Raw genomic sequence first — 20,397 nt, forward strand, 5'->3', positions numbered from 1 at the left:
TAACAAGTCCTCCAGGGAATGCCAATGCACACTCGAGCACACAGCCCCCCCCAGAGGAATTACTGTATCAATTTGCAAGGGAGGAAACGGAGGCTCAGCCATGGAGAGGGACCCTCCAGGATCCCACAAGGAGGTCATATCTTGATTGGAGCGTGTGGCAGGCTGAAAAAAGAGCCCCCCAAAATAGCCACGCCAAATTTGGACCTGCCAATGTGATCTTATTTGGGAAAAAATAGCCTTTGCAGATGAGGTTAGGTTGAAGATTTTGAGGCAGGGTTAGCTTGGATTATCTGGGGGTGTACCCTACATGCCATTGCAACTGTCCTTGTAAGAAAATGGCAGAAGGAGCTTTGACATCCACAGGGAAGAGGAGGCGAACATGAAGACAAGGCAGCGATTGGAGTGACGCGGCCACAAGCCAAGGAATGTTAGGAGCCACCAGAAGCTGGACGAGGCCAAGAGGGAATCTTCCCTAGAGCTTCCCAAGGGAGCACGGCCCTGTCAACGTCTTTTCCCCAGAACAAAAAGAGAGTCAAATTCCTGTTGCTTTTAGCCACCAAATTTCTGGTACTTTATTACAGCAGCCCTGGGAAACTAACGCAGACAGTCATAGAGGCTGGGGCTGCTCTCGGGGATTCGCTCAGACTCCAATGAAAGAGTCAGATGCTTGGTAATGATCACAGGGGGTTAGCTTTTCTCTCGGGCATCTTTTGAACCCAGAGTGGGGGTCTACCTATTCCTACCGGAGAATAATTTCCCTGAGGGCTGGAAGTGGGTCCTGCTTGTCTTTTTATCCCCAGACTTTTATTAAATGGTTGATAAATGAACATTGGCATCTTGGGGCTCAATCCACAGGAGCTGGCTGGGACTTCAGAGACAATTCCTTTTCAAGGTTAAGGCTCTCGTGCAGGAAGAATATTTCTACGAAAGTTTTCTGAGGCCAGAGAAGGTGGTGAATCATTCCCCCGAGAGAGTTCTTATACATGTTCATTTCTGCAGTAACCCAATGAACGGAGCCGCTGAAGCAGGCTGCACACACTTTAATGTACCTGTGGAGCCCCTGGGGGTCTTGTTAAAAGGCAGACTCGGATTCACCAGGCCTGGGCCGGGCCTGAGAGCCTGCATTCCTAACAAGCTCCCTGGGGATGCCTGGCGTGCTGGTCCATGCACCAGGCTTGCAATCACAAGAAGTGAACTGTTGCTTCTGGAAGAGACTCTAAAATCACCTGCTCTGACACCCCCATGACACAGAGAAGGAAATGGAGGCCAAGGAGGGGCAGAGGCTCGTCCAAGGTCACAGACCTAGGAATCGGTATTGATGCCAACCTAAGTGGTGGGCCCTGGCTTGTCAAGGTGAGCAAGAGGATGGGGGGCCTTCCCTTTGGGGTAAGAGCACACCCCCCCCAGACCCTCACCCCACTGGCTCTGCTCCTGGTCCGAACCCCCACGTTTTTTTTTTTGTTTTTTTTGCGGTACGTGGGCCTCTCACTGTTGTGGCCTCTCCCGTTGCGGAGCACAGGCTCTGGACGCGCAGGCTCAGCGGCCATGGCTCACGGGCCCAGCCGCTCCGCGGCATGTGGGATCCTCCCAGACCGAGGCACGAACCCGTGTCCCCTGCGTCGGCAGGCGGACTCTCAACCCCTGCGCCACCAGGGCAGCCCCCACTTTTGTTTTTAAAACAAACGTCAGCTGCCAGGCTGATCGATAGCCCGCTCATCTGTGAGGTTTGAGCCTCTCTCCACAGACATAATCAGGGCTCTGGAGACGTCCCGGCAGCGGCCATGTGGGGAGGGAGTACAGTAATACATTTAATCAAGAAACAGATGGGGAGCTGATAGAGTGTGTAGAAAAATCAGGTTTCTGTGATAACGTTCTCTTCCCCCACTCAGCCTCTGCAGCCCGCAGCTTCTCCAGCAAGAACTCCCGGCACCAACTCCAGCCCTGCCCTTTCCCACGATGTTTGTCCCGGGAACCTCAGGGTCCCTGGAGAGGTACGTGCTGCGAGTGGGGTGGAGGCTGCTGCCTGTCGGGCCCATCCCTCCCCTCAGGCTCCCCTGTTCCCCGGCCTCCTCCACGACTCCCCCACTGCCCCAGCTCCCCTCTCCAACCAGAGCCAGCGGAGGCCGGGAAGCCGACGAGCAGACGGCCGAGTGCGGAGTCCTCAGCTCGGAAGCCTTCCGAGATGCTGTCAGGCCCGGACTCCCGGGAGCTTGCAGAGAGGAAATGGAGCTCTTCTGTCCATTTGACCCCTCGCCCATGGCCAAGTTCACGGCCCCTCGGCCCCTGATTCCATTTCCTTTGGAGGTATCTGGGTCCAATGAGAAGATGTCTGAAGACTACAGCCGTGGTTCTCAAGTGAGGTGACAGCCCCCAGGGGACATTTGGCAGAGTCTGGAGACAGTTGTGGTTGTCATGACTCAGGGAGGATGCTCCTGGCACCTAGTGGTGGAGGCCAGGGATGCGGCTAAACATCCTACAACGCCCGGGGCAGCCTCCCCCACGCAGGACGATCCCACCCGAAATGCCGATAGAGCCCGGCTTGAGAAATCCTGCTCTTGACGGAGAGCCAGGTGCCCAGGCTGACCCCCGCTAGGTGGATTCATCTGGCTTTTCCCATCTGCACCCGGTCCTCAAATTAGCGCGTTCACTGTCTGCCGAGGGCCTCCCGTACCACACAGGTGCACACGGGCACACGCGTGTACCAAATGATGTGGCGCTAGGTGAGTCCGGACAGGGCTGGGGATTGACTTGGGCAGGATGTTCGCCTGGAGGCGGGTGGGGTGGGGCGTGGCCTCATGTACTGACCGTGATGATGCCGCTCAGCCAGGCTGCCCCAGCAGTTGTGTGATTTAAACAGTCGGTAGGTAGTAAAGAAATAAATGCATGAGATAAATTTCCACTACTTCTTGAAGGCCTGATCTCTTACTTAGTCCCTGGAAATCCACCTTATAAGCAGGGATGTGGTGGGCGGGAGCTGGTCATGGTCATTCTCCACCCCACTCAGCGCCCACGCCCGCAGGCTTTGCTCTGGACCAGACATCTTTCTGTGACCGGCCGGTGGCCAACAGGCCCGGGGGGTGAGGCTGGTCTGTGCCATGTCCCTGAGATCCAACCCTCCCTGACACCAAAGCTATAGGGAGAGCAGAGCCTTTGGGGTCACTGCTCAGAGCTTGGGGTGACCTCCTGTGGCAGTAGCCTTGAGACCGCACTTCTTCCTGCTTGCACTAATCTTCCTAATAAGCTTTGACATTGATATAATGTATTATTGGTAATAACTGAAACCCTCTTATGTATTGAGAGTTTATTTCATTCCAGCCTCTGAGCTCCATGTGCTGCGTCACTGAACCTTCCTGGCCATCCTGTGATGCTATGTCATCCCCATTTGACTAATGCAGAAACCTCGGCCCAGAGAGGTTACGTAACTGGCTCAAGGTCACAGAGCCAGTAAGTAAGCAGTATACCCAGGACTTGAACCCTTGACTCACTCCAAAAAGCATCCTCCTAGCAGCCCTGCTCCCCACTGCCCCTCGCCCCTCAAGGTGGCCATGACACCCAGCGTTACCTAGAAGCAGAGTCCTAGCCCACCGCCAGGTACTGCCCTCTGCCTGGGCACAGGTGCTGCTTTCCGGGAGGGTGAGGGGCTGGGGTGGAAGTAGGGGGATGAGGATGTGTGTCCCAGGTGTTAAGAAACCAAGCAGAACTGGGTGGGTTCGGTGTGCATCTGGGCCAATTTGGTCAGGCTTATGGAGTGTTTTACATGCTGACCTCCCGGGCTGGACATCACCTGTGTCTGGCCTCGTCCCTGCCTTCTCTCTGGATATTCAAGAAGGCTGGTCTCCCACTTGAGGAATTCCCCTCCTGGGATCCCGCACCCTTCCCCTGACCCCCGAGCATGCAGCTGTTTTGACTGCTTTCTAGGCCCGGGGAGCCCAATCTCCTGTCTTCAAGAACGAGCTTTCCCTGGATCCCCACTTGCTGAGAATTCTCCCAACTGCTTCCTGCATTTTTTTTTTTTTTCCTTGTAACCGTCTTCCCCTCGCATTGGAAACCCTTTCATCTTCTGTTTGATCTGGGACTCGGGACTTCTCCTGCGCCTCTGAGGTGCTGTTTCTATTACCAATTAGAATATAAAAGTGCAGCCATTTATCAAAGGTACACATAAAGCAATACACGGGCTGCACTGCAGAGAGGCGTGGGCTGGCAAACCCAGACGCGGCCGCTTCCGACACCGCCACTACATGTGTCAGGAGGCCGGCAGTCGTGAACAGACATTTCCCTGTAACCCCACGGGCAGGTGGTATTATTTCCATCTCACATCTCAGCTGCACATAGGTAAGTGGCTCCCTCAAGCTCTATGAGTCAGTGTATAGTTACAGCTAGAAAGAGGCAACGGCTGAATTAAACCTCTGTTGCCTACTTTGGCCTGCTTCCTTTTTCACTCTAAGTGGCAAGGATCAGCTGAGAACTCAAGCCCTCTGTGGGGTGCCATGAGTTTCAATGTATCCAGAAAGTTCTGCGAACAGGTTGTTCTAATGAAAGGTTGCATATACTTTAGATTTATTTATCCATTTCAACCGTAGACCTGCCCAACTCTGAGACAATGAAAGAGGTCATTTATAGGAAGGTGACTCCGTCTGATGGAAACTGCTAGAACTCAGGTGGGGTGAGCTGCCACCTGCCTGTTAGTGATGGGAGGCAGAGATCTTCACATCTTTTTTAAAGTTTTCCTACTGCAAAGGGAGTAGATTTATTCTAAACTGTTAGAAGATTATATGAGGATCAGTAAGTCGAATTAGCAAGGAGACATTGGGATTTATAATTATAACAGCTAACAGTAGTAAGAGCTGGCACTCTTGAGCACTTAGAGTGTTTCAGGCACATGGATTCTTCTCCTCCTACCATTAAGTTTCCGCCTTGGTCTAAAGATGAGAACCCGCCAGGCCCTCCCGACAGGAGTGTGTTGGGGAAACAATTTTCACTTCTCCCTAAAGATCTGATTGGAAGGCACCTGACATCAGCTGGGCCGTGTCCCCCACCAAGAGCCTGATGAGAAGGGCAGGCCCTGGCTTGACTTCCTGTCCCTGCCTGGTCACCATGCTTGGGGCCAGGCCAGGGCCTGGCTTCCCTCGATCAGCTGGAGGCCACCACTCTCTACCTCCTGGTGCCAGCTCTCTCTCCATCCACGATGGGGTCTGTCAGGCAGGCAGCAACACTGCTTGACAGCCAAGGTCTCCCCCAGGCAGGACCTAAGATCTGGAGTTTGAGTAGGCAGCCCTAACCTTGGCCCTGGAAGCATCCTCCGGCCAGCTTTCTCAGGAGCCATGGGATCCAGAGCAGAGGGGTCTGCAAGTATCCCCTGTCAAGGTCCAGAGAGTAAAAATTTCAGCTTTGTGCCCCAAACAGTCTCGGTGGCAATGACTCACCTCAGTCATTGGAGCACGAAAGCAGCCACAGACAATGGGAAAATGCGTGGGTATGTGCCACTAAAATGTTATTTACAAAAAAAGACAGCAGCAGGGGCTTCCCTGGTGGCGCAGTGGTTGAGAGTCCGCCTGCCGATGCAGGGGACGCGGGTTCGTGCCCCGGTCCGGGAAGATCCCACATGCCGCGGAGTGGCTGGGCCCGTGAGCCATGGCCGCTGACCCTGCGTGTCTGGAGCCTGTGCTCCGCAATGGGAGAGGCCACAACAGTGAGAGGCCCGCATACCTCAAAAAAAACAACAAAAAAAAGGCAATCCAGTTGACCCTTGAACAACACAGGTTTGAATTAGGTGGGTCCACCGATACACAGATTCTTTTTTCAATAACTATAGTATCTGTATTTCATTTTACAGATCTTTAAATTTGGTGAAGTTTGTGTTCGATTAGAGATCACAATATGTGAAAGCAAAAGAAGTAGGGTCTGAGTCCTGATTCTACCCAAACTCTTTCAGCTTCCTGCCCTTGGGTGAGTCATTTATCAATTCCTTTGTTTTTGAGGCAGAAATAGCGGGACGTGGATTTTTGATGGCATGGGGGTTGGCACCCTAACCTCTGCGTTGTTCAAGGGTCAACTCCATACCCTTAGAATATTGCCAGGCAAAAAACAATCAGGGGAGAAATGCAGCCTGCTGGTGTTATCACAGATTAACTCTCCAGTCAGTACCATGGCCAAGGGGGACAGAGCAAGAGGGAACTCCTGTCTCTGGGGCCAGGTGCCTGTCCCTTGTTCCCGCCCCCTCCCCTCGTGCCTCTGACACTGCTGGTCCCTCCAGCCCAACACCAGCTGGAGGCCCAGGAAGGAGTAGTCGATCTGTTGAGAGAGATTTCTGCTCAACTTTCCCTTCTTTTCAAGGTCCTCCTTCCAAGGCCGGATTCCAGGACACATGCACTGGCTGTAGCTGTGGGGACACAAAGATGCCCCACCACGGAAGGCTTGGAGCAGGACATGCAGGCAGCCTCAGCCTCAGGGGCAGACAGCTGATGCCTTGAGGCCACCACCTTCTGGGGCAGTCCTGCATCCAGTGACCAACCAGATGGGGTCTAAAGGCCTGGCCATGTGGGCCCATCTTCTAACTCTGCTCCACTCTGTTTCCTCCCCTCCCTACACAGGGTTGATCCCTAATCAACATCATGTACCTCCCCCCTCAGTGTTTCCGTCCCAGGAGCACCCCCCTCGGCAGCCCACACCCCATCCTTCTGTCTGCACCCCGAACCCCCTGGCTCAGCTCACATCTTACCTGACAGCATCTCTCTTTTCTTTTCCCTTCTCCTTTTCAAACCCCTTCATTTCCCACTGCTAGCTGTCCGAGGAATTGTTTACCACCATAAACCACAATACAATTCCATAAATATGTTATCTATCCTTCCTATTATTATTCCCCATTATTTATTTCTGAAACTATTCTTAAATCGGTAAGTTGTTCGGTGATACACTGGCAATGAAAGACACTATATAAAGGTGAGTTTATTGTTATTATTACTCTCTGATTGAAACGAGGAAGAGGGCTTCCCTGGTGGCGCAGTGGTTAAGAATCCGCCTGCCAATGCAGGGGACACAGGTTCCAGCCCTGGTCCGGGAAGATCCCACATGCTGCGGAGCAACTAAGCCCGTGTGCCACAACCACTGAGCCTGTGCTCTAGAGCCCGCGAGCCACAGCTACTGAGCCCGTGTGCTGCAACTACTGAAACCCGCGCACCTAGAGCCCGCGTTCCGCAACAAGAGGAACCACCACAATGAGAAGCCCGTGCACCGCCACAAAGAGTAGCCCCCGCTCGCCGCAGCAACGAAGACCCAACACAGCCAAAAATAAATAAATAAAATAAGTAAATTTATTTTAAAAAATAAATAAATAAATAAAATGAGGAAGAAAAATGAACGGTATTAAACCGGATTCCCTTTTGCCTGCAGGGGCCCCTGCTTTTAGGTGAAGGACGGCCCCCGGACCTGGGCTGGGTGAAGGCTATGTCTTCCACGTTGGCAGCCTTCCTGGCTGGTTCCGTCACAGCAGCTGTCAGTGACACTTGGGAGAACCACAGATTTGCAGGAGGCTCCGTCACCGGGTGGAGTGTGTTCTGGGCAAAGTGAAAGCGATTCCGTTTGCAATCTTACTTTTCGCCATCAGTCACTGCCAGTGACGTGAAGAGGTAATAGAAGTGCCCAGGAATCCTGCATTTTATTTCCACTTGGCAACGTTTCTCTTGCTGGGGAAACATAAATTCAGCCGATTTTGCAGAGTTGGGCTCTCTCCTTGTAGCTCTCTGTACGTACATGACGCAGGGACGGAGGGATGGTTCTGCCCTGCAGTTGGAGATGGTCTCACTGAGGAAGCCTCATCCAGGGAGAGATGTGGGCAAGGAACTGGGGGCCCCATGGAGAGATACCTGGTCCGTGCACAGGGGTGACAAGTTAGGGAGCTAGGATGGGGAGGCTTTCTGCACCACCTGGCCACATCCACCCTTTAGTGCAGTGGTTCTCAAAGTGTGGTCCCTGGACCAGCAACATCAGTATCACTCAGGTACTTGTTGGAAATGCCCCAGACCAACTGAATCAGAAACTCTAGGGGTAGAGACCAGGGATCAGTTTGAACAGGTCATCCAGGTGATTCCAGTGCATCCCAGAGTGGGAGAATCACGGCTTGAGTACGTTGGATTCAAAATGCCATCCTGTAGCAGCATCTAACCGGAAGCTTGTTAAGAATGCAGCATCGTAAGTTTCCCCCAGGACCTACTGATTCAGAATCAGCATTTCCGCAAGCTTCCCAGGTGCTTCCTTCACCCATTAAAGTTGAAGAAGCGCTGCCTTTGTGTTTTTGCCACTCTCTTCGGGTCTGGTGGGCAGAAGATATGAGCGAGCTTGTGAGAGTGGAGGCAAGGGACCGGAGCTGCGGGGTGATGGGGAAACTTGTGGGACATTTAGGGACGAAGGACCTGGGACAGTTGGTTTTGGGCATCTGGGGGTCAATTAGCTAGGCACGAATCATTCAATCTGACTTGAACTTTCCCCATATCGGAGTTTAAGGCAAAAATCATCTCAACGGGCTGAACCTGGGATGCCTGACTCCTTAGGAACCAAACTGACATCTTGTCATGGTTGTCAAATCCTTATGACAACCCCGCCAAGAGAAAGCACAGCAGAGCATACGATTTGATTATTTTGTGATAGCCTTCGGGTAATTTTATATACTCTGGGATGTCACAAAATCCCGCCGACTCATCACCAGGTTGGGATCTGTTGCTATGGGAACCACTGGAAGGAGAGTTGAGACTGGGATTTTGGACCCCGTCCCCCATTCAGACCCACAGTGTGACCTGAGGCAAAGTCACCCCACCTGTCTGTAGCTGACCCCCACTTCTTACAACAGGAAGTGGTCTGTGAGTTGTGGGTGAGTCGGTGAGGTCACAGGGGGAAGGAGGGTCCAGGGCTGCTTATCCCGCCATCTTGTTGGCATCACTTGGCTCCCACTTTTTAAATGTCTGTTCTGTCCAGGTGCAGGAATTCTCACTTCATCGTCTCATGTCTGTCCGGGGAAGTAGGTGTCATCAGCCCCATTTTATAGAAGTGAAAAGGAAGGGACAGAGAGACTGGGATCTTGCATAAGGTCACACAGCTCCTGAGTAGTGGAGCCAGGGTTTGAATCCAGCCTGAGAGTTTTCAAAACCCACCGTGGTCCGTAAAGAGTGGATCATAGGGAACTCTGCTCAATATTCTGTAACAAGCTAAATGGGAACAGAGCTTGGATAAGAATAGATACATGTATATGTATAACTAAATCACTTTGCTGTACACCTGGGACTAACATAACATTGTTAATCAACTAGACTCAAATAGAAAATAAAAATTAAAAATAATAATAGACAAACAAAAAAGAGTGGATCAGATGACTGCCATTCTCTCCTGCCTCAGTTTGCCCAGGTATGAAATGGGAGAAGCTTGTCCACTTTAGTTCTCCTTCCAAAGTTTGCTGTGAAAACGAGAATTCATCGTTTTTAAGGGCTTCCAGCCACAGGGAAGGCAGGGGTCCCTCCCCACCTCCCCTCTGCCCAGTCTAATGTTTGGCTGAAGCTAACCTGTGAGAGCAGCCAGTGGCCTTTCTGATTGGTCAGTCCTCGGGCCTCCCTGGCTGTCACCCCCTTGGAATATCATCTCCACCTCTGATGCAAGAGCGGGTTGGGTAGACGTGAGGACATGACTCAAAGTTTGCTTGGCAATTTTGTGCCTTCGAGAGAGAACTATTAGTGGTGGTGACACAGAGAGGATGAAGGTGCGGTAATGAATGGAGACTCTAAATCACCTCGGGGATGACACCCCTTGATTAACCTAAGTACTCATGGTGGCACCTCAGCCGGCATTTGTTCATTTATTTATCTTAGAAGAACTGATGTTTGCACCTACACACTTCTTCATAAACTCCGGACACTTCCCAGCTCAGGCTGGCCTGGACATGGCCGCCTAGGGACGCGACCTTTCCTCACCTTCAAATGACTATCCCACCCTGACACCACCACTCCCCTCTGCGGGGAGCTGCCCCACCTGTGATGTGTCACACTCCCCCCTCCACAGTCACACGCCCTCCTCACGGGCCGAGTGCCCCGGAAGCCGCAGGGCTGGGCTCAGGGAGGACATTGCCAAGGTAGCTCACAGGACTGGGGTCCCCCACCTTCAGGGCTTCGCACCCCTCGAGGAGTTTCTTGGAATGAGGTCAAGTGGACCCTCGCTCTTGCTGAAAGGTGGGGTAAAACGGGGCCAGGAAAGGGCAGTTCTGAGCCAACTGCTTCCAGAAGCCTGATCAGAATCCAGATGGGCATTTCTGGAGACTCACGACTTGTCTGTGAGTGACGGCCATTGCCTTGTCTGGATCCTAAGGAATGAAAACAGCAGCTACCTCCACTGAGGACACCTTGGGCCAGACACAGTGTTGCTTTCAGAGGCCCCCGAACCCTGAAGGTGCCAACTCGGCCTCTCCCGTCTCTGCTGGAGTCACAGGATAGAATTGCTGGAAGCGGGGGCTTCCCTGGTGGCACAGTGGTTAAGAATCCGCCTGCCAAGTGCAGGGGACACAGGTTCGAGCCCTGGTTCAGGAAGATCGCACACGCCGCGGAACAACTAAGCCCGTGCGCCACAACTACTGAGCCCACGTGCCACAACTACTGAAGCCTGCGCGCCTAGAGCCCGTGCTCCGCAACAAGAGAAGCCACCGCAATGAGAAGCCCGCGCACTGCAGCGAAGGGTAGCCCCCGCTCACCACAACTAGAGAAAAACCCGTGCGCGGCAATGAAGACCCAGCACAGCCAAAAAGAATAAAAAAATAAATAAAATAAATAATTGCTGGAAGCTGTCTTTCTGGGTTAAAACTCAGGCCATGAGCCGTGCCTGTTGAGGAATTGTGTCCTAACCCCGAGAGGTGGCCCTGCCACCTGGGAAAACCAGTACCTGAGGAGTAGATGCATGCGTTTATTCATTCGTTCATTTGTTCTTTTATTTTTTCATTCATGTGTTCAACAACCTTTTGTGTCCTACTATGTGTCAGACGGCCATAGGCATAGAGGATAGAGTTTGGGCCCCAGAAGAGTTAACAAGCTAAATGACCTGCCCTGGGCTGAAAGCAAAGCCCAGGGAGGGTCAGGATTGCCTGTTAGAAAGACCTGATGGTCCCAAGTGTTTGTTAAATGAATGAAAGAACAAATAAGTTGCAAAAGAAAACCTGCTGACGACCCAGCACAGCCAAAAAGAATAAAAATAAAATAAAATAAATAATTGCTGGAAGCTCTCTTTCTGGGTTAAAACTCAGGCCATGAGCCGTGCCTGTTGAGGAATTGTGTCCTAACCCCGAGAGGTGGCCCTGCCACCTGGGAAAACCAGTACCTGAGGAGTAGATGCATGCGTTTATTCATTCGTTCATTTGTTCTTTTATTTTTTCATTCATGTGTTCAACAACCTTTTGTGTCCTACTATGTGTCAGACGGCCATAGGCATAGAGGATAGAGTTTGGGCCCCAGAAGAGTTAACAAGCTAAATGACCTGCCCTGGGCTGAAAGCAAAGCCCAGGGAGGGTCAGGATTGCCTGTTAGAAAGACCTGATGGTCCCAAGTGTTTGTTAAATGAATGAAAGAACAAATAAGTTGCAAAAGAAAACCTGCTGGACCCCCAGGGGCCGATAAAATCTGGGAGGGTCTTGCCTGGTAACTAGGTCCCCCAAGGTTTGTGCCTTAAATGACCAGTACCACGGTCCATCTCTTTGCACTCCTGCCCTTCTTGAAATGGGACTTGAATTTCCAGGTAGTTTTCTCACCACCTGAGAGCCGGGTACCTTCCCGTCGACCACCCACTGGGGAGCCCGGCATGATCCGTCATCTGCCCTGCTCAGCACCTCTTCGGCTCAACTCCAGGTTTACTGACGGGTCATTTCTTTCCTCCCTGGAAGCATCTGGATTGTCGGAGTTAGCAGTGAGTTATGAGGCTGGGAGACCCTCAGTTTCTCTTCAGCCGTATTTCAACACGGGCGGCACTGCTAGAATGTTCCCCAGCCCCAACGGGCCACCTCTGCCGGAAGGTACGGGGAGCTGGGGACGGAACCCCAGGAGAAGGCACCCTCTCCCGAGTCCAGCCCAAGGAGCCAATCTTAGCTACGTGCCTGGGAAGCATGGGCGTCTGCACGGCAGAGCTGTCGGCCTCGCAGTGGATGCTTCCGGCCTTTGATGGACCCTCTCTTCTGGGACCTTGCTGATAACCAGGCTTGGGGTAGGAACCGTCTCTCCCACCTGGGCCTCTCTGGGGAAGAAGCATCTGGAAAGGGCAAGTCCCCACCCTGAGGACCACATCGTCTCCTCCATTTGCCTCCGAGTTTGTAGTCTGTGATCCACCTCAGGGGCAGGGCTGCCTCCTTCGTCCCCACTGGCTTCTTCTCCACCCAATTCAGACTCCCTTGCTTGTGAATGCCAACCTGCAAAAATAGCCCACCGGTTTCCAACCCCTGCAAGAGGAAGATACATTATGACAGATCGACTTGGTGCAGAGGTAACAAATTGTCCATATTATAGCACTTTACATCTTGATATCCATTCTCCCCAACGGGCTTATCTGTAAACCGACTGAATTCACACTGGGATGCTAAGAAAATAGCTGTCATATAATAGATGGGGTCTCCTGGAAAATGAACATTTACAAATGGCTGTAGCATTTACTTAAAATGTCATGCCAATTGCTTGCTGTTGTCTTTATGCAATGAGATTGATTTTACTGCCCCACCGAGTCCTCGGCCTTGATGGGTAATTTTTAATGCAGCGGGGAGATGCTTTTTGTGTTTAATCTATAAATAGTCTGCAAAGGCAAGGGCTCTTTAAGGTGCAGCCTTGGAGTGGTCCAAGCCTCTTTTTCCGGGATCCACCTCTTTTTTTCTCCCTCCTCCTCCCTCTGGGAGAAGTTGGACCTGGGCAGGGTCTGAGCTGATCTTATTCATGTATTCAAATGTATGCAGATGTATGCATTTTGGTTAACAAGTTAATTCATTTGCCAGGCCAGGCAGTTAGGGGTTTTCACAGTGTAATACCCACACTTGACTCTCCCTTCCACACCCGATTATGCCCTGGGATTTTACTTGGATAGAGTTTATAAAGTTGGAGCCTAGGATGGGGTGGGGGAGGGGCAGCTTGCCTCTTGCAGAAAATGGCTTCGAGGTGTCCTCAAGATGACACCCACAGTTCTGCCTAGCCCCCCGCCCCCGGTGTCCTAGAAGCCACAGACAGCCCACGTGGACATTACTTGGGAAGTTCACAGTTTACCTCTCCCCTCACCCCACTCCACCCCACAACATGGCCACTTTTTCCTCCTTTATCTCCTGAAAAGCTACTTACAATCATCCCTCGGTTGGCAGTCCCAAGATGGGGGAACACAACTTCCTGCTTGTCCCCAGACTCAATGCCCTGTGTCCCCTGCAGAACACAGCCTCCTCCTTCCCCAGACACCATGCCCCGTATCCCCTGCTGAGTTTTGCTTCTTCCTCCTTAAGGAAGTGGAAGGGTAAAGCTGGATGGAATAGCCCACTTTGATTCTCCCTCCTGTCTTCTCAAGGAAGATTTTCCATAGCGTTTAGGGCCACAGTACACCCTTTTCCATCTCTAGAACCCTGGCTGCACCTGTGGGGGAGCCACATTTTCATCCAAGTTGTTCAGAGTTTGCAGGTCTGAATAAGATCCAGGTTGCCTTTAGATGCCAACTTTTTCTTCATGGGAGGAATTGGAAGCATCTGACTGCTTATCATCATTAATGATAATGATGTCTTCACCTGGTGTCCCGTTCTGCAGGAGAGCATGCCCGTACATCACGCTGCAGGATCCCAAGAAGCAGACAGGGGTGTGGGCATCATCTCTATTCCTTTGTTCAACAAATATTTATTCAGCACTTACTATGAGCCAGGGGCAGTGTCAGGGGCTGGGAACAGATCAAGAAGCACAGCAGACTCAGTCTCTGCTCTTGAAGGCATCTATATTCTGGGGGGATGGAGAGGCAAGTATTGCAACCCTGACAGGCCGAGTACCTGCCACACATGAGCCCGCAGGTGGGCTGCTTTCCCAGCCTTGGCAGCAGTAGCTGGGGAGGGATTCAGGGCAGGCTTCCTGGAGGAAGTGCTATGGAACTGGAGGTCTGAGGGATGAATAGGAGCTGGCCAGCTTAGGACTAAAGAAGGGCAAAATACAAAAACAATATTTTCCGAGGGAGGGGACAGTATTTTTCAAGGAACTGGAGCTCAGAGAGAGCAAGACATTCCCAAGTCACATAACTAGGAAGTGAATATGAGACCAGTTTCTTTAACCAACCTGACTCTGGGGTCCCCTGGTGGGAAATTCTACAGATGGGGAAGCAGAAGCCATGGTCAACACAAGTTTCCTGACTCTGGGGTCACCCTTCCTCTTAGTAGGATGAACATCAACAAGCCAGCCCTCCCAAGGAAAATGATCACTGCTCAGACAGATTAGACAGCTGTGGGTAGCAATGTTGGTCTGAAAGCATGATTAGAATCTAAATAGAATCTAAATAGTGATTTAGATTAATCATCTGCAAATGACCATCAACAGAGACAAGGAAATAATAAAGAAAGCCAATGATCCAGGACCTAGCACCTTAATGTTTAGTAAATGGCCAAAGGAAGGAGAGACCCCCTTCCTCCATGGAGTCACTGGCCTCTCCCCCGTTCCTTGTACCAAGTACTGAAACACTCATGGTCGAATTCAGAAACTATGCACACTGTAGAGTCAACAAATTGACTCATACAAGCCTGGAGCCAAGAGACACCCAAGAGCTCACTCTGCCCAACCTACTCTTTACACAGATCTGGATCCAGGGATGGGGTGCTAGTCTGTTTGGGCTGCTATAACAAAATACCACAGACCAGGGTGCTTAACAGCAAACGTTCATTTCTCATGGTTCTGGAGGCTGGGAGTCTAAGATCAAGGTGCCAGCAGACTCAGTAACTAGTGAGACTCCTCTTCCTAGTTCATAGATGGCTTCCTCTTGCTGTGTCCTCACATGGCTGAAGAGGGGAGGGAGCTCTCTGGGGTCTCCTTAATAAGGGCACTAACCCCATTCATGAGGGCCCCACCCTCATGACCTAATCACCCCCCCCAAAGGCCCCACCTCCAAATACCATCACTCTGGGGATTGGCTTTCAACCTGTCAATTTGGGGGAACACAAACATTCAGTCTACAGCAGATGGGCCTAAAATCGTCAGAATTGGTGCTGGAATAAGAACTAGAAGGAAGAGCATTAGAGTCTTTCGCACTGATCAAGCCTTGAAAACGCAAGTGTTCTCTTCCAAGAAAAGCAGCCATGGGCGCTTCCTTGAAAAGTCCACTCCCACACCTCAAGCAGGGGACCCAGTTACCCTGGCAACCACTGACTGGCAGGGGAGACCACACTCCTGCCCAACAGCAGTTATGGGTAAACCAGACAGAAAGGAGGCCTGCAAGGGTGCTTGTATTCAGTGCTCATTGCATCAGTGGTCTATTACTGGGTAACAAGTCACTTCAAAACTAGATGGATTAAGACAGTCATCACTTTGTTATCTCTCACAGTTTCTGAGGGTCAGGAACTTGGCTGGGAAGACTAGAAGATGGGGGTGTGGGGGGCAGCCCAACAGTGTGAGTCTGAAAGCACTGGGAGGCGTCTTCACTCACGGGTCTGGTGGCTGGTGCCGGCTGTTGGCGGGGACCTCAGCTGGGCTGTCAGCCAGCACACCTACATGGGGTCTCTCTGCGTGGACTAATTTGAACTTCCCAACAGCATGGCAGCTGTTCCAAGAGCAAAGTGTCTGCAGGAATCAAGGGGGAAGCGCATAGCATCTTTATAGTCTAGTTTCAAAAGTCACTTGGTGTCACTTCCATATACTCTCCCCGTCAAGACAGCTAAAAGGTCCTCCCAGGTTCTGGGGGAAGTGGGGGCTGGAGTCAAGGTCAGACTGTAAAGAAAAGCCTGTGGAGTGGGAGCTATTATTAGGGCCATCTTTAGACCAGGCAGTCTGTACTGCAACAGCTCCTCCTAAGCAATCTGACCAAATTCGTTTATTTAAAAACCAATATTTATTGAGCACTTATTGCGTGCCCGGTACTGCACTAGGGGCTCTCCTATCTCTTAAAAGTGCCGGCAGCTGTAAGGGCGCTGTGGGGAGAAGCAGCCTAAAGAAGCCGGGTGCCGGGGGAGAGGGTGCAGGGGGACAGTCCCTGGCCCCTGGTCTTTCCCTCAGAAGCAGTCACCTTTCCTTACATCTGTCCATCACCTTTACATCTGTCCTTACACCTTTCCTTACAAGCTGTGCATCTTCACCCTCGCCCCCAGCAAGGGCAAGGTGAATGCTCCATGGTGTTGCCACGACAACCTGGGGTCTGGCTGAGCCTGTGCTCCTGTCACATGGCGAGGGCAGCCACTGAGTCCACGGGAGGAAGAGAAATTCTGTGTCTACAGCCCCCCACGGAGCAGGGTCCCAGGTCCCCGCCAGCCCCTCCTACTGAGCACAGCCCAAACACCACCATTCATCTTCCCCCAGCAGAGCCAGGGACCCCTGCCGCTCCTGCCCTTCACACACAGAAGCTGGACCAAGGCTCTTCCTGGCCCCAGAAACCCTCCCCCACATCTGCAAGTGGCTAAAGCCTCGTAGGTGTGCCTGGATTTGCTTCTTCCCTCCTAGCCAAAGATTTCTGATTTGAAATTGCCATCGTTATTTTCAATGCACCCCTGTTAACTCTCAAAGGCCTCTCAGGGGCCACCTGATACTTGAATACAACCAGCCACGGGCAGCTCACTCCCACCCATGTCATTTGCAGACAGCTGTACCCCTTAGGAAGTCCTGCGATCTCATTCTTTTTTTTTTGAACCTTAAATTTTTTTTTTTTTTTTTTTTGCGGTACGCGGGCCTCTCACTGTTGTGGCCTCTCCCGTTGCGGAGCAACAGGCTCCGGACGCGCAGGCTCAGTGGCCATGGCTCACGGGCCCAGCCGCTCCGCGGCATGTGGGATCCTCCCACACCGGGGCACGAACCCGTGTCCCCTGCATCGGCAGGCGGACTCTCAACCACTGCGCCACCAGGGAAGCCCTGAACCTTAAATTTTTAATATTAGATTCAGAAGACATGGAAGAATACTCTGACAAATTGTCATAATAATTTCTAAACACATACTCTCAATAATGTCCTCATTTTGGGAAGCCAGAAAACAATGGGTTGTGGACCAGTGCCTGTCTGTAGGCCACAGTCTACTGATACTGCTCTATATCCCTGAAAACAAGGCAGTCAGAAGAGGCCTGTCTCACACCCATCACACATATCTACCCATGCACCCTTCCCAAATATTCTCCCTTACTAGATATAAACTATCAATGCTCTTATAAAGAATTAAATGCTTTTGTCTACTCCATGATATTGTTCTAGCAATTATTTTTTCTTTTTCTCAAATTCCTTTTTTTTTAACATCTTTATTGGAGTATAATTGCTTTACAATGTTGTGTTAGTTTCTGTTCTATAACAAAGTGAATCAGCTATATGTATACATATATCCCCATATCCCCTCCCTCTTGCATCTCCCTTCCGCCCTCCCTATCCCATCCCTCTAGGTGGTCACAAAGCACAGAGCTGATCTCCCTGTGCTATGCAGCTGCTTCCCACTAGCTGTCTGTTTTACGTTTGGTAGTGTATATATGTCCGTGCTACCCTCTCACTTCATCCCAGCTTACCCTTCCCCCTCCCCGTGTCGTCAAGTCCACTCTCTACGTCCTGCGATCTCACTCTAAACAACACTAAACTCAGCTCTAGGTCATACGGTGACAAAAGTACCTCCCTTGCTCCATCAAAATGATTGTGGATTAAGGGATTTCCCCAGGCAGGGCTGGCACTCACGTTTATATATAAATAGGGAGCCTTTAAAAAAGTTAATTGCGGTGGTGGATGATGGTGGGGACTTCCCAGAGAGAGATGGGATGGTTTTAATGAAGCAAACATGTGCTGGGGACCCCTGAAGAGGAAGGGGGCCATGGAGCAAGCGGGTGAGTCTAGCTGATGGGCTGAGCAAGGGAGGGGGTGAGAGGGTTGTCAAGATCCAGGGGCTGCTGTTTAGGAAATGGTGATTTCAGACAGGAAAAGGAGGTCAAGGGGAAGACGGATAATTTGTTCCAGAGCAGATTTGTTGAGGGGAAAGGCTAGGAGGAAGGGCGGGAGAAAGTAAATATGAAGCCGTCAGCATTCCTAGCGGTAGACGGAGGCCAGAGGGGGCTCCAGCGTGGTTAAAGGGGAGGATGGCCACTAGGGGCAGCTGTTTCCAGCAGAAGCCAAACTGGAGAGACCCAGGGATGAAGCAGAAAAGGACCTGCGGGGCTTCCCTGGTGGCGCAGTGGTTGAGAGTCCGCCTGCTAATGCAGGGGACACGGGTTCGAGCCCTGGTCTGGGAGGATCCCACATGCCGTGGAGCAACTAAGCCCGTGAGCCACAACTACTGAGCCTGCGCGTCTGGAGCCTGTGCTCCGCAACAAGAGAGGCCGCGACGGTGAGAGGCCCGCGCACCGCGATGAAGAGTGGCCCCCGCTTGCCACAACTAGAGAAAGCCCTCGCATAGAAACGAAGACCCAACACAGCCAAAAATAAATAAATAAATAAATTTATAAAAAAGAAAAGGATCTGCTCTTCCAGAAACCTTAGGTGTAAAGAGATAGAACTCAGAGATGGACTGGAAGGTGGGAAGAAGGGGTGGTGTGGCAACAAAAGCTGTAACATTCATTCACTCACTCATTCATTCATTCATTCGACAATCACTTACTGGGTTTCCTACCCCTTGCAAGCAGTGGATTACTCTCCCTCCCCCAGCCCCAGGGGATTCAGGGACTCCTGCCTCCAGGGTGAATTAAGGAATTGACAACCACCAAAGGTCTTTCTCTGAAGAGTGGAATAAACAGTAAGGGAGCCCCAAGACTGCCACAGAGGGAGGATCTCATTTGGGGGTGTTTGGAAGCCAAGGAGGAAAGGTGGCCTCTGACTAGAGCAGAACCCTTTTTGTTTCACTGTTGCTGAAACATGCCAGACCCTTCCTTAAACTCCCCAGAGCTCCCTAGAGCTTCCTGCATCCTGTGTACACCCCTCACGCTGGGCTTCTCACCCCTCATCTGAGGGTCATCTCAGTCTCTCCTGCCCCATTCTGTTATCTGAGCCTCTCTGGACCCGCCCTCTCCCACCTCAGCTCCTGGGCCCGACCTGCCTCTTCTCTGTATCCCTGTACCCATCCAAGGAAGTTATCTTGAGGAAGGTGGGTGTGGGGTTTTCCCAACTGGGGTCTGACCCAAAACTGCTGAGAAGGGGGGTCATCACCGTTTCCCTGGTCTGTGTCTCCATGGTTCAGTGGCACTCAACTGGGGCAATGTTGCTTGTCTACGGAGCATTTGGAAATGGGGCGGAGCGGTTATCACAGTGGCCCTGGGCTGCTACTGGTATTAGAGCATGCGTAGTGTCCTGAACAGACCTGCTAGGTGAAGGGCCATCCCCTCCCTCCCATCACCAATGCACTTGCTGAGGATACGGAAGGGGAGCCCTCCCCGCCTGTCACCCCTCACTCAGTTCTTCTCAAGGTCTGGCAGGCCCCTCGGGAGGATGACCCCTCCACGTGTGCCCGGCTCAGCCCCTTCCGGCCTGTCTCTCTCTCTCGGATCCCCGGAAGGTTGCCCCCCAATCTGCTCATCCCTCTAGAGAGACGAAGGGGCAGGATCTCCTCTTCCAAGCCGCTGATGGCTGCCATTCGGGGGATTATTTTCAACCCATCCGGGAGCATGTAGAAGCCCACTATGACCCCACGCCCGTGCCAGTTCAACTTTCAGGGGAATGAAGCTGAGATTTTGAACTTACTTTCTCTGATGCCTGGGTCCATCTCTCAGCTGGTTCCAAACTCAGAGACGGGACCTAGTTTGTGACAAATCGTCACTCCTCCAAGCCCAGTGGAGGTCTGGGCCCAGAAACTGCAGACCCAGCCAATAAAACCTACCCACTGAATTTCTAGGAACAGGTGACCCTACCTCCCCCACCCTCCACCTCTCTTTCCTCATGCACTGGAGGTCAGATTTCTTCAGAGACCAAGGTCATCTCCGGTGCAGCCCTGAAGCCACAGTGCAGGGGACCAACTGGAAAGAGATTCCTTTTCCTTGCATCAAAGGGCGGGGATGGCAAGGAAGGGGCATGAAGGGGGCTCAGAACACGCCTTGGAGGAATCTGATCAATGTGAGAAAACTGTGCTTTTTCATGTTTACATTTTGCTCTTTGGACACGAGGACACCTGCACCCCGTGGACCCTTTACAGCTGTTCTGCTTTGGGCTCCAAACCAGAAGACAGAGTTATGGCCGGACCAGAGCTGCCTTCTCTAACCTCGCCTGCCCTCCTCCCCCATCGCAGCCCTTT

Source organism: Neophocaena asiaeorientalis, unplaced genomic scaffold (assembly GCF_003031525.2).
Source record: "Neophocaena asiaeorientalis asiaeorientalis breed wild unplaced genomic scaffold, Neophocaena_asiaeorientalis_V1.1 scaffold30, whole genome shotgun sequence".
NCBI classification, from domain to species: domain Eukaryota; kingdom Metazoa; phylum Chordata; class Mammalia; order Artiodactyla; family Phocoenidae; genus Neophocaena; species Neophocaena asiaeorientalis.